Source organism: Tamandua tetradactyla, chromosome 2, assembly GCF_023851605.1.
Source record: "Tamandua tetradactyla isolate mTamTet1 chromosome 2, mTamTet1.pri, whole genome shotgun sequence".
NCBI lineage: Eukaryota > Metazoa > Chordata > Mammalia > Pilosa > Myrmecophagidae > Tamandua > Tamandua tetradactyla.
The window spans coordinates 102,165,072-102,182,188 of NC_135328.1; the positions used below are offsets into that span (position 1 = coordinate 102,165,072).

General features: G+C 35.2%; 1 protein-coding gene across 4 annotated transcripts in view; it reads left to right on the forward strand.

Annotated features, from left to right (window-relative positions):
* The window catches only part of C2H9orf85 (chromosome 2 C9orf85 homolog), a 69,268-nt gene that overhangs the window by 4,644 nt on the left and 47,507 nt on the right, over window positions 1-17,117 (forward strand). The gene's annotated exons all lie outside the window — the stretch shown is intronic.

Below are 17,117 nucleotides of genomic sequence, written 5' to 3' on the forward strand. Positions count from 1 at the left end.
GCTGAGCTGGAGACCCAGGTCCGATTCCGGGAGCCTGCCCATGCCAAAAATAAAAAATAAAAAGTAACCCTAAGGTAGATGCTATAATAATCCCATTTTACATATTAGGAAATTTGGGTTTTAGAGGTGATTGACATGCCCAAAGTTACATAACTAACATGTGGATGTTCATTGATTATCAGATAGATGATAGGGTCTGTGTTAGGAGACCTCGAAGGAAAAGTGTGTGTGTGTGTTTTAATTGTATTTTTGTGTGCAATAGAAGCAGGGTGACACTGATTAGGTTCAGAACAGAGATTTGCGCTTATTGCCACCACCCGTAAACACTGCTTGTTTCAAATGTCCTAAAGACATTGTAGCTGATATTGTTGTAAATTTTACTTCAATTAAAAATAGGGATTACAGCAAAAGTACTGAATAACCATTCAGCTGTCATGATGTTCTGTTTTTGCTTGTTTGCTTTTTATCTTTTGTTCTTGGAAATTGCAGGTATACAACCTGTACCACTCCTTTTTTAAAAGAAAATTATTTCATTAACTTCTCCAGAAAGAAGATAAACAACTGATTAACATTCTAACAGATAGTGAATTTTTAGCTAAATGCATGTCAAAATAACTCTATCTTTTAATCTTTTCTACTCTTGTGAGCCTTTATCTGCAAGCTGTAGTTATGACACTTGAATCTTATGTGTCTCTCTATAAGGGGAATACAGGCATAACCTGGAAATATTGCAGATTTGATTCCAGACTACTGCAATAAAGTAAATGTCACAGTAAAGCAAGTCAAATTAATCCTTTGGTTCCCCAGTGCATATAAAAGTTAGGTTTACACTATAGTTTAGTCTGTTAAGTGTACAGTAGCATTATATGTAAAAAACTATGTACATACCTTAATTTTGAAATACTGTACTGTTAAAAAATGTGAATCATCTTCTGAGCTTCATGTGAATTGTCATCTTTTTGCTGGTGGAGGGTTTTTCCTTGATGTCAGTGGCTGCTGACTGATTGGGGTAATGGTTGCTGAAAGTTGGGGTGACTGTCAATTTCTTAAAACAACTAAGTTTCCACATTGATTGACTCTTGCTTTCAGAAAGATTTCTTTGTAGCATTTGATGCTGTTTGATAGCATTTTACCTACAATAGAACTTCTTTCAAAGTTGAAGTCAATCATCTCAAACGCTGCTACTGCTTTATCATCTAAGTGTATGTCATTTCTAAATCCTTTGTTCTCATTTCAACAATGTTCATAGTATCTTCACCTGGAATAGATTTCATCTCAAGAAACCACTTTCTTTTCTTATCCATAGGAAGCAGCACCTCATCCATTCAGGTTTTATTGAGATGGCAGTAATTCATTTACACCTTCAGACTCCACTTGACTAAGTCTAGTTCTCTTGCTGTTTTCTGCCACATCTGCAGTTACTTCTTTCATTGACATCTGGAGCTCGTTAAAGTCACCCATGACAGTTGGAATAAAGGTCTTCCAAACACTTTTTTTTTTTATAGTTCAGATGCAGCTTCATTCAGTCAAACACTTTTTAATTTTGTTATTTTGACCACCTCCCATAAATCACAAATGTTTTTCATGGCTTCTAGAATGGGGAATCCTTGCTAGAATGTTTCTAGTTTACATTGCCCAGATCCATCAGAGGAATCACTGTCTATGGCAGCCATAGCCTTATGAAATGTATTTCTTTAATAATAAGACTTGAAAGTCAAAATTACTCCTTGATCCATGGACTACAGAATGGATATTGTGTTAGCAGGCATGAAAACAACATGAATCTCATTGTACATCACCATCAGAGTTCTTGGGTGACCAGATGCATTGTCAGTGAGCAGTAATATTTTGAAAAGAATCTTTCTTTCTGAATAGTAAGTTTCGGCAATGGGCTTAAAATAGTCAATAAGTCATGTTTTAAACAATGTACTATCAGCTAGGCTTTTTTTATTTGTAGAGCACAGGCAGAGAACATTCAGCATAAATCTACTTTTTCATGTAGTTAAGTGGTATTCATCCTTCAGATCTCAGCAAAGCCTTCCTTAATCCTCGTTTTTAACATAATTCTTGAGGGCCCCTAAGATTTTGAGAATGGTAAATGAGCCTTGACCTCAACTAAAGTCTACAACTGCATTAGCCCCTAACAAGAGAGTCAGCCTGCCCTTTGGAGCTTTGAAGCCAAACATTTGACTTCTCTTCTCCAGCTATGAAAGTTCTAACAATAGAAGGCTATTTCATCTACATTGAAAATCTATTGTTTAATGTAACCTCCTTAACCAATTATCTTAACTAGATCTTCTAGAAAACGTGCTGCAACTTTTGTGTTGGCACTTGCTGCTTCACCTTGGGCTTTTAATGTTACGGAGATGGTGTCTTTCCTTCAACTTCAGGAACCAGCCTCTACTAACTTCATCCTTTTCTATTCCAGCTTCTGCACTTCTCTCAGCCTTCATAAAATTGAAGAGTTAGGGCCTTGCTCTGGATTTAGGTAGGCTTTGCTTAAGGGAATGTTGCAGCTGGTTTGATCTACTCTCCATACCACTAAAATGTTATCTATATCAGCAATAAAGCTGTTTTTACTTTGCTATCATTTGTGTGCTCATTGGAGTAGCACTTTTAATTCCTTCAAGAACTTTTCCTTTGCAATCACAACTTGGCTAGCTTGCACAAGAAACCTAGCTTTCAGCCTGTCTCGGTTTTATGCATGACTTCCTCACTGTGCTTGTTTGAAAGAATTTATATACCCTAGGAAAGCCATATTTTAAGCCTAATCAATCTTGTGGGAGCAATGATTTCTTCTAATCCCGATTCAGCACTATAGGCTGGAAACTTGATTGGATTATCTCTGCAGAGCTATGACTCAATCAGTTAGTAGATTTTAAACCTGATAAGATGGAGGCATGTCTCCAGTCATTCTAGTGGGTATTGATTAGTTTACGGGGATCCTGTAAAAGAGGAGACGTTTTTGGAGAGAATGCCTTTTAAGAATGACAATAAAGCCACAGCAGAGCCAAATAGAACCATGAGACCGAGAAAACCACAGAGTTCACCAGCCTTTGGAAATGAAGAAGAAAAACGCCTCCCAAGGTGCTTCATGAAGCAGGAGGCCTGAAGAGAAAGCTAGCAGACAATGCTGTGTTCGCCATGTGCCTTTCCAGATGAGAGAAAGACCCTGAACTTCATTGGCTATCTTGATTCAAGGTATTTGTCCCTGGATGCCTTAGATTGGACATTTCTATAGACTTGCTTTAATTGGGACATTTTCATGGTCTCAGAACTGTAAACTTGTAACTTATTGAATTCCCCTTTTTTAAAAGCTGCTCAGTTTCTGGTATATTGCATTCTGGAAACTAGCAAACGAGAACGTTCACTAAGCATAATAATTTCTAAGTTTTTATTTAAAGTGAGAGATTTGCCATTCTTTTCACTTGCACACTTAAGGCCATTATATGGTTATTGATTGGCCTAATTTCAATATTACTGTGTCTCAGGGAATGTGAAGGCCTGAGGAGAGGAAGGGAGAGGTGGGGAATAGTTTGTCAGTGGAGCAGTCAGAACACACACAACAGTTATCCATTAAGTTTGCAGCCTTACATAATTGTGGTTCCTGGTGCCCGAAAAAAATTACAATAGTAACGTCAAAGATCACTAATCACAGCTCACCATAACAAATATAATACTAATGAAAAAGTTTGAAATATTGTGATAATTACCAGATGTGACCCAGAAACACGAAGTAAACACATGCTATGGGAAAAATGGTGATGATGAACATGTTTGAAGCAGGGTTGCCATCTTCAATTTATGAAAAATGAAATATCTATAAAGTACAATAAAGCAAAGCACAGCAAAATGAGGTATGCCTATATAGAAAATCATTACAAAGGGGATTTGTATGTAAGGTTAACGAGCTCAGAGACTGGATTTTTCCTCATTTCCTTGTTTCACACCAGAATAGAGACATCATCCTCATTTAGTTGGCCATGTTGCCTGACTCATGAATGAATAAAACCTTGCTATGGAAAAGGGTGCTGTACTATTGGTTAGGCTTGTTTTGACCAGGTAGCTTGGAATCAGGTGGTATGTAATCTTTGACCAGGTAGCTTGGAATCAGGTGGTATGTCTCCCCTAGTCCAGAGATGTTGAGTTTTAGTGAATAGATGCAGGTTGGTTCAGGTAATCCCCCATTTGAGTAATTTCTGTGTGAGTGATGAAATTCCTTCATGGGAATAAATGTTATTTCTTAATCAATGGATGTCAGCAATTTGGGGATAAACAAGTAGGTAGGCATTTAGTGAAGTAGTTGAACAGATGTGGAATCCATTGTAGTTTCAAGATAATCATTTCTGACATTCTAAAGATAACCTGGATCTCCTTTGAACTTTTTCCAAATTGGGAAATGTTCTTTGATATGTTTCACCAATACTGTCTACTAAATGAATTTTTGTTTAATATCCCCTGTTCTAGTTTGTTAGTTGCTGGAATGCAATATACCAGAAACAGAATGACTTTTAAACGGAGGTAATTTTAGTTTTAAGGCTGTGAAAATGTTTCAATTAAAGCAAGTCTATAAAAGTGTCCAGATTAGGACACCAACAAGAGGTTACCTTCACTCAAGAAAGGCCAATGACGTTCAGGGTTTCTCTCTCAACTGGAAAGGCACATGGCAAACATGGCAATGTCTGCTAGCTTTCTCTCCAGGCTTCTTGTTTCATGAAAACGCCAGGGGCATTTTCCTTCTTCATCTCTAAAGGTGTCTGGCTGCATGGGCTCTTGTAGTTTTTACTCTTTCTGTTACTCTCTGGTCATTCTGAAGCTTTCTCCAAATGCGTCCTCTTTTAAAGGAGTCCAGTAAACTAATCAAGACCCACCCGGAGTAGGTGGAGTCACATTTCTAATGAAAGGTTAATATTCACAATTGGGTGGATCACATCTGTGTGAAGATAACCTAATCAAGTTTCCAACCTATATCATGAATAGGAATTAGAAGAAATGGTTGCCCTCACAAGATTGGATCAGGATTAAAACGTGGCTTTCCTAGGGTATATAAATCCTTTCAAACCAGCATTGATGTGTTATTAAATTCAATATGCTTTTTCAATTGACAGGGTGACTTAATCTGTGGTATGCTGGGTATTATAATATACATAGGAATTATACAATTCTTTACTATTTTTCATGTTTCTTAAAGGTAAAGCCTAATAAAAAATCATTGCTTTCTTCTGCTGAAATTCTATATTTTAAGCATTTTATGTATAATGAATGACAACTAGAATTAATTCGTCTTGATTTTATCTGTTGTGTTAGGATATAGTACTGTACTCATAGTTGGATTAATTTTGAGATTTTGCAGTTATAATCGTAAGCACTTGTTTCTGCATAAAATCAAATACTGTGCTGTTAGAAACAGTGTTGTCAGAGTTTACCTGAGAGAGAGAATATCATACTTAACTGTGCCTAAAATGGGCCATTTTCCTTTTCGAGAAACACTGTAGTTGGGAGTGGCACAATAGACAACCCCGGGGCTAAGAGTTACAGGCTGTGGCATTTGTTATTTTAAGCTGTAGGACTCTTTCTGCACCTACAGAAGTGTTATTGTGAGGTCACAGGCAGATAGGTGTACAAAGAATCCTGCTTGTCCTCAGAATACCCCGCCTGCCAGCTCACTTCACTATAAACTATAATTGCTGTTTTTCTTGCCACTGACTTTTGTGAAAAGAAAAAAATGAAGTGAGGAAGGGATAAAGGAATAGCTAGCATGGCTAACATTCCTTTCTGAGATTTTCCTTGTCACACAGGCCACATAATCACTTACATGTATTGAATGAATTAAATGAGTATATAAACTTGTATGATAGGTGTGCAAGGCACTGTCTGTGAAGGTAATTATCATTAAGATTCTTTAGTTGCTAACTTAAACAAAAGGGGAATTTCCATGAAGGCAAGGGTTTTTTCTGTATTCTCAGCACCTGGGCTAGGGGTTCGTATGTAGGATGTATTCAATGACTAGTAGGTGACTGAATGTAGTAAATATAGCAGTTGTGCTAAGTGTTTTGACCAGGACAGTACCATGTTAATTCAGAAATAAAGGACGAAAAAGGGAATAATTGATATTTTATTATCCTTATGGAGATGGTATAGCTTGGGATAAGGGAGCAGGAAGTTGAATAGAGTCGGAAGAATGGGGATTCAGCCGAGTTTGTGGTTGTAGGGCAGAAAATTGAAGGATTTTAATCTGAAGACAAAGCAAAATGAAATGAATAAGATCAGATAAAATTGTTACACTGGGGACTCTTGAAAAAACAGGGCTTTCCTCTTATTTGTCTTTGAGGAAAGAGTGTGTGACACATTGAAGGTTCTTCAGTAATGTTTGAGCCAATGAAGAAAGGTCCTTTTAGAAGGAAGAGAGAAGGACAATGATACATTAAGAGTCTGTGAAGGTCTTTTTCAGGGATTATTCCAAAACAAGGTTATAAACAGGCAATTATGCTTATTATCAAAATGAACATATGCCGTTTATGTTATGGCAAAAACATAAGAATGAAAACCTTATGTGTTAGATTCTCTATTAGAAGTCTATAGTTAAGACTTTTTTTTACCAAAAAGGTTGGTTGAATAGGTGAACTCAAACTGTGAATTAAAATTCCAATACTGTGAGGATGGGAGGAAAGGGACTTTCTTTGGCTCCTTGTTAAGATTCTTCTGACATTTATTTCTTTTACTCTTTAAAGAAGGAAAACCAACTGAAATATTCGCTTTAACAAACGTATTTGAAAAGCCTTTTGGGTCATTTTTTTTTGCTTTTTAAAAATTAGGTTATGCTATAGTAATAAAGAGAAAGATTAGTACTGATTATGCTTCAACTTTATTGATTTTTCTAAAAAGCACAATGTCATTGAAAAGCAATTCATAACTCACATTGAATTTGTGAAGAACAAAGAAATCAAAGGGAATGGTAAAGAAATATTTTAGACTTATGATAACCTGCATATTCAGTAGATTTTGTGTACAAGAATGCCAGACAGAGTGTTTTACCCGTGGAAACAGATTACTATTAAAAATCTCTAGATTAGAAGTTTTAACACTTAAGTTGGATTTTTACCCACTATATTTGAGGATTATGAATATTTCAGTATCTCCTTGACTTGATGAATTTAACCATATCTTCAGAACCATAACAATGACAAGCAGCAAAACTGATAATATTAGCTTCATACCAATAATATCCAGGGTTAAAATAAAAATCATAGTTAACTAGTGAGTCTGTAAAGTCATGCCATATTAACTTCTAAGTCTGTAATAGTATCAAAAGGTTAATGGAATATTCCATAAATGATGGCTAATGAAAGCAGCTTAGGACATTCTTGAATTACTTGTCTTACTATACTAGTTCTCAGAATGAATATAGAAATGATCCTGTTGAATTTTAAATGTTTTTTGATTGAATGCATTTTTACTTCAATAAAACTTTTGGGTTTTGTTTAAGTTATACTTGTTGTAAGCTGGAAATTTTAGAATATCCTTGCTTTGCTTCATTTTCTGTTCTTTGAAATGAATGTTTTAGTTTTCTGAGCCAATTGGTGATTTCTTTCTCATGTCTTGTTAAGTCCAGTGACTCTAAGCCTGAACTGTCAATAAACTACAAAAAACTTGGCAAGAATTGCATTTTGAAGCAATTTACCAGTATTTGAAGTGTGCACATTTTTACAGTTGTGATAAGGATTGTATGGATTAAGAATGCAACCATGTTTAGTTAGTTTGATAAACATTTCTGTCAATAAAATTTCATTCATTACTGTTGCTTTTAAAAAGAAGAAAAGATTGCAAAAATAATATCAAAAGCTCTATCTTTGTACCTCAACTTCTCAGTTTTAGAAAGGCACATTAGATAAAACAAAGGCTTTATACTTTCTGATATCATACTCCATAGATACTTTATTTTTTCATCTTAAAAATGTGCGTTTGCAATATGTCACTTGTTGCAAATTTCCAGGGTATAGAGTGTTCAAACACTTGTTTTGAATGAATTGATAGCAAAAGAAGGATATTTAAGGTGGGTGAGCATGCCTTTCAGATCTAAAGTTACTGTAGTATCTGGCAATCTACTAATTTTAGAACAAAGATTCCCTTTATAGAATTCCTTTATGAACAGCAAGCTAGGATCTCTATCCTTAGTGCTTGCAGCACTTGCTGTGTTTTGCAGGAGACAGAGTTATGCCAGGGTGGTTTGAATGAATAGATGTGCTGTTTGGCTTATCCTTAGAATTGAGCCCAGCCTCTGGTCCCTCTTCCTGAGTGTTGCTTTGCAGCAAAACCTAGGATTGCCACACCAGCATTGATCATTTTCCCCACAGGCCACTTTTCTGACATAAAATTAAGCTTTACTCCTAGAAAATAATCTTCTCTAAATTCTCCCAAATTGTATATCAGTAAGAATTTACTGAATATCTACTAAAGGCCAAGAAATAATTTCCCTGGAAATTAAGAGGCAACTTTTTATTGGAGTAGAATTTGGGGAAAAAAATTAATTCTTGAACTTATTTTGGATGAGAGAAAGAAGTAAGGTTTGTTTCTTCTCATTATTCTGAAGGTGAATTGTTTTTCCTCATTTTTAAGATGATGGGGGATCTTTATTAGTTTAACAAGCACTGCAAACTATAAACTAATTTTATAATAATGTACAGAAAAAGTTTACCAGGTTGTAGTTCACTTAATCAACTGACCCCTTTCCAGGAAATATATACATATAGTAAGGATAAGTTCATGATTCTGTTTTAGTTAACGTGTATACAAGAAATGACTGCCAAGGTTGAAAAGGCACATTTGTGAACTTCATATTAACATGACTCATTGACTTAAATTCCAAGGTTTCAATTATGTTTTTTCTCATAGGGAATCTGGTATGTAGCCATATTTGCCTTTTAATATTTCAAGAGATTTTGAGTATAATTAGTTCTGAGATTGGGAGGAAAGTAGCCTTTTGGCTCTTTGTTAAGATTTCTCTGACATTATTTGTTATACTCTTAGGAGAAGGAAAATCAGCTGAAATGTTTGCTTTCATAACATTTTTAAAAGCCCTTTGGATCAGTATAAACTATGAAATTAAAAAATGAAACTTTTGTCCAGAAAACCTCTTTTGTTGCTCAGATGTGGCCTCTCTCTCTTTCTGAGCCCAACTCTGCAAGTAAAATCATTACTCTCCCTGCTATGTGGGACATTCAGGGATTAAAATCCTGGCAACGTAGAACCTCACCCCCAGGGACAAGCCTGACCCTGGTACAGTGGAATTGACAATGCCTTCCTGACCAAAAGGGGGGAAAAAAGAAAAGTAACAAAATAAGATGTCATGGCTAAGAGAGTTCAAATAGAGTCAGAGAGACTATTCTGGAGGCTACTCTTATGTAAGCTTTATCTAGATACTGCTAACTACCACAGTTTGCCAAACCCCTACCAAGACCATTCCTGTTAACCCTAAAAAACACCTAGGGCTCTGTCTGAGATTCTACAAAAGTTTCACATACTGGCATTACTTTCCAGAAATTTACAACCTCCAGATGGGTTCCTAGGCCAGATTATATCCTGAAACCTAGAGGGGCCAACCTCTCCAAGAATATCAATTAGTTCCATCCCCCTATCCCTTGTTATCAACAGCCTTTTCCAACATGCCCCCTATGCCTTGTTATCAACAGCCTTTTCCAACATGAAAAAGAATGGGCAGAGCCCAAATGCCCCTACAGGTTGGGAGAAGGATCAAAGGAGAAGGAGGAGTTATAACAGAGAAGATAGGATTTATACGTATGACTGCTGCATCAATATATTGATATTTCCTTTAGTCTCCAGTGTCTTGGAGCAGCTAGAAGGTAAAACCTAAAATTGTGGAATGGTAACCAGACTCTGAAATCTGTTCTATAATGATTTGTTATAAGGTACTTTGAAATTTATTGCTTATATATATATATTTTGCAATAAGAAGTGGAGCTTGTAACAATTTTAGAAATGCTCTTTTGATAAAATTCTAGTTCTTTCCTTCCCATTCATGTATCAGTTTCCCTCTATGTGTGTGTATAAAATTAAAGACTATACTTATTAGGATGAAAGTAGTTGTTTTTTCATATGCTTTTGATTTCTGTAGAATTCTAAGTGATCTAGAAGCATTCAATAATTAAAAAACAAGAACCACTAAATAAAGTATATCATAGAACTCACAGATAATAAAAAACTTTAATAGCTATTATATACCCTATTGATTAGGATTTGATTTTTGCCTCTGTCACTCAGATTTGTATGTTTTGAAATGAAGATATATATGATGAGACCTTAAAAGAAAAATTGCCAGAATTCCCAAAGCATATAATTTAAGTAAATACACAAGGAGAATTCTAGATACATGTACCTAAAGGGCAAATGAGGGAATCAGTATTGTGAACTGGGTGTAGCTTCGTGGTACTTAGCAATGCATTCTTAATTTGTGAGAACCAAAGATTAGTATCTATTAACGTTAGATTGTCATAGAACATCTAGGCTGCCAAAGGCCTAGAGATTTGATGATCATTGTAGTTTGTTTCTTCCAGCAGCCCTTTTTATGTTGACGTTGTTGTCTTCATCAGGAAAGCCAGGGTGGCATCAGTCATTGGTGCCATGAACTATGACAAGTTCAGTGTAAGATGGAATCATGAGAAAGCTTGATCCATTGTCTTCAAATAGTGTCCCTAACAGAAGGGAAAAAATCTTATATGTAAAGGTTTTGTTTCTAGGCAAGAGAAATGACATTGCATTAAATTCTAGTTTCTCTCTGTTAGATTTGAATGTGTCTGGCCAGTTTGATCAATAGGGGCTTTATGCTGTTGTTTTTTTCCACCTGTTGTACTTTGTATGTAGAGTTGTTTTGAAATATCAAAGCATATTTGTTCTAAGTTTTGTTTTTGACTTCTTAATTTTATGTTTATCCTTTGAATAGAATGTAAACCCAGTATTGATTTTATTATTAATTTACTGTCACTGCTCCAATGGATAGGAGCAGTGGAAATATTTGTAGGATTTCTTTGTTGTTTTTCTGGTTTTTAACTTGATCTGTGTGTTGTTAACAAAAGGTTTTAAATATTTATTTGTTTGACAGAAACTAATTAGACACTTAAAAAAAATTCCAATACTGTAACTTTTTAGCCATTATTCCTGTAACTGGATATATGGTCAGTTTGGTTTTGGTTAAGGTACTTTAAAGAATTAAAACATTTTGCAGTGATTACATTGGATAGAAAAAAAATTCCTCACCAAGATTTGTCAAATTTCAGATGCAGTTTGAAACTTTTTGGGTGTTTGGCTGCAAACACCAACTTCTTATTTGTTTAAGACCATGTCTTTATAGTGGCAGCATGGTGTGGTAGAAAGACATGGATTTTAGAGTCACAAGATGTGTCAGAGTCTCTGCTATTTACTGTGTGATCTTAGACAAATTGCTTAACCTCTCAGGGTCTCAGTGTGTTTAGTTGCATTGTGAGGATTAAATGAAGTTTATGAAAATGTTCACATGGTACCTGTAATTTAGTGCCAAGCATTCTATAAGTATTAGTCCATTCCTTCATCTTACTAAGGTGTTCATCATGCTCACATACTACTCCCTCAGTTATGCCTTTCCTGTGCAGTCCTGGCTGTAATGTCTCTTTCCTTCCCTGTGGCATTTGTTGTTGTCATTACATACATGGTGCATATTACAGTAGTTATTGGTATACATGTCATGGTTTCTTTCTCTTGGCTTCTCTTTCTCTCTCTCACACACATACATGCGCACACACATACAAACACAAATGCTATCTTTCTGTCTCCCAGAGCACAAGACCTAAGCTGTCATGGCTTTTTTTCTCTTCCTTTCTCTTGGTTTCTCTCTTTCTCTCTCACGCACACATCCAGACACACACACACACACACACACACACACACACACACACAAATCTTTGTTGTTCTGTGAAGATTTATATTTTAATAAATGCTAAGCCCTCTCTGTTGGTTGGCTGCCTTGTTTGTTTTGATATTACTCATTTTACTGAAGTCATCAATTTAAGTAATACATTTGATATCATGGTATACACGTGACTGTTCAGTATACCATCATTAACCTTTATCACAAGACTGTAGTAATATGATATGTTTGCAGGGCATAATGCTAGACCTAGTTTTAAATAAAGTTAGAGTAGTTATGTGACGCACACACACACCCAAATCTATCTTTCTGTCTCCCAGGGGATAAGATTATATATCCTGTAGCAGTTCTATAATGTGGAATGAAGGAATGGAAATTGAGTAGTTCTATTGACATTGTGTTTTTGATTACCTTGACTTTTTTAGTCTCTGTTGAACCCCTATTACATATATTATGCTAAAATAAGTGTGATATGAATCCTTCATTCAGGAATCTCAGTCTAGTGACTAGATTTAAGAAGTAGGAAAAAAGGGTAACTATGGATCATTTCCATTTGATAAACTTCTGTTGAAGCATAATATGCAAACATAGAAAACTGCTCAAATCATAATAATAGTTAAATGAATTTTCATAAAGTGAACAGAGTCAAATAAACTCTACCCCCCAAAAGAGAGTTTTACCAGCCTTTCCTAGTCACGAGCACCCCTCCTACCCAACTGTAACCATTTCCTGACAAATATGAAATATTTAAAAATAGCCTAAAGTCAAGGCTCTTTGAAACAAAGGGGAAAGAGATAAAGGTGCCTGGATGATCAGCCTCTCTTTTCAGAAGTAGTGTTAGTGGGTGTAGAAAATACCCGGAAGAATAATCTTAACTGTTTAGGTATACAGTACAGCTTCATATGCTCTTTCTTTTGGCTAGAAGATATTAGTGTGATTTGATTTTCCAATAGTTATTAATTTGGTCCCGATAGAATTTTTAGCTTTCATAAATAGCAAGAGTAAGCTTACTCTTTCCCATTGTTTTGGAGCTGTTTATCTCAACCCCACTCCTAATTTTCTTCAATTTATCTGCTTATTCATAAAGTTGAATGACATCTTTAGAAGCTTATTCATAAGGCTGAATAACATCTTTAGAACGCTATGGTGGATGTATGTTTATTCTCTTAGATGTTTTAGTGAGTTCATTTCTAGTTGAAATAGTTGGGTTTAAATTCTAAAGTTAATATAATTATTCATATTTTGCTTTTGGAACTAAGTTGTATGACAAGTTTTCTTTTCTTTTTTGACAAGAGTTGTATGTCATTAACCAGGAATCATTCCTTTTAGGTATGGAGCTGTGTATGTGTAATAATTTTCAGTGATGGTTCATCGGCAGTAGAATTTTTATAACAACATTAATCAGACCAGTTTGAAGGTTATTTGGTATTGTAAGCCATTCACAACATCATATATGTGAAATACCAAGGTAAACGGGATTATTTTAAATGTTTTGTTGTTCTGTGAAGATTTATATTTTAATAAATGCTAAGCCCTCTACCAGTTGGCTGCCTTGTTTGTTTTGATATTACTCATGTACTGAAGTCATCAATTTGAGTAATACGTTTGATATCATGCTATATACGTGACTATTCAGTATACCATCATTAGCCTTTATCACAAGACTCTACAGTAATATGATACCATGTTGCAGGGCATAATGCTAGACCTAGTTTTACATAAAGTTAGAATAGTTATGTGGAGTCAGTTGTCATCTATCATCTTTACAAAAGAATGTTTTGGTTGCTTTTATATCTGGAGTGCCATTGCTTTTTAATATAATATATATACAAAACAAAGAAAGAAAAAAGCAATAGTTTTCAAAACACTCTTCAACAAATAGTTATAGGACAGATCATGGAGCCTGTCATGGGCTGCCATACCATCCATCATCTCAGATTTTTCCCTCTAACTGCTCCAGAATGTAGGAGGCTAGAAGGAATACATCTTTTTTAATCATCAAAATCAACTTTTTTCTCTTTTTTGTGAAAAATACCATATATACAAAAAAGCAGAAAATATCAAAGCACAGCACAGCAATTAGTTGTAGAACAGATTTCAGAGTTTGGTATGGGTTACGATTCCACAATTTTCGGTTTTTACTTCTAGCTTCTCTAAGATACTGGAGAGTAAAAGAAATATCAGTTCGATGATTCAGTAGTCATATTCATTTGTTAAACCCTACCTTCTCTGATCAACTCCACCATCACCTTTGATCTTTCTATTCCACTCTTTTAGGCGTATTTTGGTTATGGCCATTGTAACTTATGTTGGAAGGGGCTGTCATTAATATGGGGTAGGGAGATGGAACTAGCTGATGTTCTGGAAAGGTTGGACCTTCTAGGTTTCAGGATTTGTCTTGTCCAGGGACCCATCTGGAGGTTGTAGTTCCTGAAAAGTTATCCTAATTCATAGAACCTTTGTAGAATCTTATGTATTGCCCTAGGTGTTCTTTAGGATTGGCAGAAATGGTTTTGACTGGGGTTTGGCAAGTTATGATAGGTAGCAATGTCTAACTGAAGCTTGTGTAAGAGTGACCTCCAGAGTAGCCTCTTGACTCTATTTGAACTCTCTCAGCCACTGATACTGTATTAGTTACACTTGTTTTCCCCCTTTTGGTCAGGATTGTTGATCCCATGATGTCAGGGCTAAGCTTATCCATAGGAGACTTTCACCCCTGGATGTCATGTCCCACGTAGCGGGGAGGGCAGTGACCTCACCTGCAGAGTTGGACTTAGAGAGAGTGAGACCACATCTGAGCAACAAAAGTGGTCCTCCAGAAGTAACTCTTAGGCATAGCTTTCATTTAAGCCCTTTATTATTGAAACGTGGGCAGTTCTTTGACCCTCATCTGGTGATTTCAAGGTCAGCCATTCCTTAGTATATTTAAAGAAAATATCCCCTGGTTTACTGTGGCAGTTAAGTCTAATTTTAAGGCTTTTCTGGGAATGCCTTTATTAATGAAGGCCTTCTTTTTTGGCTCCAGTAAGAAATCTTAACCTTTGTTAAGGTTTCTATTTCGAGTTGGCTAATTAAAAACATGCACTCAATTACCTTTCTTTTTTTCTCTTAATTTCAGTAAAATGATAAAAGAAAAAATGAAATAAAACTACAATATTAAAAAGTTGCAAAAGGTGCCAGCAGCAGACAAGAATATTAAGAAAATTAATGATATAGAATAAATAGGATTTGACTGATGTAACCAGTTTATTAATCTGTAATACAGTATAAGTAGGGAAATAAGATTTTTCCAGTAAAATTCTGGAATAATGCTAATATCAGAATTAATAAGATTTATACTAGTCCTTTGCCCTCAAGATAAAGGATAAGAATAACTTTCCAAAGTGGAGAAAGGCCAAGAAAGACAAAAGCAGAGCAGTATTCCTGACCACTTTTGGTCTCAGGACTTATCAAGGAACCCTTATACTTGGACGCAACACACTTCCTTTGCATGCTAAAGCTAAAGCTATCAAGCAGTTAATTTTTATCCTGTCAGTCAGAGCCAGGGATTATATAATTCACATCTGAATTCACTTCCAAGGCAATAGCCAATCTCAATTCTGCTTCTGTAACTCATTCTATATCTAATACTGATTAATCTATATCAGTACTGTCCAGTAGAATTTTCTGTGATGATAGAAATATTCCTTATCAGTACTATTCAATGTGGTAGTGTCTGTTGAGCACTTGAAATGTGGTGACTGCAACTAAAACACTGAATTTCAATTTCATTTAATTTTAATTCAATTAAAATAACCACATATGGCTAGTGGCCACCATAGGATGGTGCAGATCTGGACGCTAATGTATGAATACAAGCTGACTACTTTTTAGGCCAAAACCATGAGTTCCACCAGACTTGAACTCTACCTCCCACTCCCAGTTAACAGAAGCAATATAAAAAACAGAAGAGAACTTTAAGAAAAGTATACTTGGTATCCTTAATGATTCAAGAAGCTCCCAGTATCCATAAACAAAAATAGACTGCTATAAAAAATAAAGCGTAGCATTTATTAAAAGCTACAACTTTAGTTGCAGAAATGTAAAAGAAATATCTTTATAGGATGGCTGAAGAGCAGTATGAATAAGACTAAAGACTAAATTAGTAACTTAGTCTTTAGTAGGGAAATCAAACTGGCAAATTTGTCTGAAACCTAGTTTAGAAAGCCAAATTGATAAATATATGACATGAAGATTGAGAAATGAAAGATTGAACTAGGAAACCCACTATCTATATGAAGGAATTCCAGAAGCAATAGGGTAAGGAAGAAATGGTAGCAAAGAAAAAAAATTCCCAGAATTGGAGAAAGCCTTAGGCCTTCAGATAGAAAGTTTCTATCAAGTGCTTTACAGGAAATGCTGGAATAAAAGCCATTACTTAAACATATTGTGGTATTGATTTTGAACTCCAGTGATAGAAATTTCTACCAGCTTCCAGAGAGAGGGTAAAAAGAGGTTACGCTTAAAGCAACTATAGGCATCAGATTCTGTACTCCATGTTCTTTATAGAATTAAACTATGCCTTGGATGACAGGGCAAAAGAATCATATAGACTGCAAGTTTTCCAAAATACTTATGTACTCCAGATTACAAGAACACCTATGGTTGAAGAAACAATAGTGAACCAAGAACCTAATAAAACTGAGTTAACTTTAAAAAATCATTGATAATATATGGTAGTGAAATTTAATGCATTTATTATATTTAAATCAAAATGTAAGAGCTAATTCTTGGCTCTAAATTTTAATCAAACTTGGTAGTTAAAAATTAACTCTGAAGAAGCCATAGAGAAGAAAATTCAGTGTCACCATCCAAGTTTTAAAGTCTGAGTGCCTATTATTTGCTTTGGTATTTTGTACTAGGCACTTTAGAAATCACCTTCATGATGTTGATGGTCTAATGGGGAGACAAGACCAATGTACAAGAAGCAATAGTGAGCAAACTAGTAATTTTATTAAGACCTTATAATAAAGGCTAGACTTCTGATTAAAAATATCTGAATTAAGGATTTGAAGTTTAGTTTTAGTTTAATCAGCAAAGTAGAAAGTCAAACTGAATCATTATTCATATACCTAGCATTAAAAACGTGGAATTTCTTCTTTCTGTAGCAGTGGTTATCTGAATCACATTGTTCTCTATCCATTGTCAAGTCATTTCAGAA